The sequence below is a fragment of the Etheostoma spectabile genome, chromosome 3 (assembly GCF_008692095.1).
Source record: "Etheostoma spectabile isolate EspeVRDwgs_2016 chromosome 3, UIUC_Espe_1.0, whole genome shotgun sequence".
NCBI lineage: Eukaryota > Metazoa > Chordata > Actinopteri > Perciformes > Percidae > Etheostoma > Etheostoma spectabile.
Window position 1 is genome coordinate 1,934,797 of NC_045735.1, and position 472 is coordinate 1,935,268.

General features: G+C 41.7%; 1 protein-coding gene across 1 annotated transcript in view; it reads right to left on the reverse strand.

Moving 5' to 3' along the window:
• Positions 1-472, reverse strand: part of gpr4 (G protein-coupled receptor 4) — a 56,209-nt gene that overhangs the window by 6,231 nt on the left and 49,506 nt on the right. The window lies entirely within an intron of this gene.

The following is a 472-nucleotide window of genomic DNA, read 5'->3' on the forward strand; positions in this document are numbered from 1 at the left end:
GTGTGTGTGTGTGTGTGTGTGTGGGCCCAGAGAGCGATAAAGAGAGAGAGAGGTGCTGTTGTCTTGTGTCGTACAATCGTTAAGAAATTTAACATTTCAGCAGAGGTGTTAATTTTCATACAGGTTTAGTGGATTGACAGTTGACGGTGAAGTAGGGGATTTGATCCGCGGGGGTATTTTGGCGACAGTAATGTTATTAAAGTTAGAAGTAGATTTAATCAAACCGACCCAGGGTGAGTCTGATGAAAAGTGCTGTGTCTGCCCGGTTTAGCTCAGAGACTTTCTCACATTGGAATAATAAGGAATAATCTCAGAGATTACGTTATGTTCTGCGTCTGTTTTGAAGCGGTGAATGTAGTCTACAGCTCACAGCGACTTAATACGATATAGTGTCTGGCTTTTGTTTGATACTTAGTGTTGGCAAATTCACTCTTAGCAAAATGATAGACACTGAAAAGACAGCGTTGCGTCA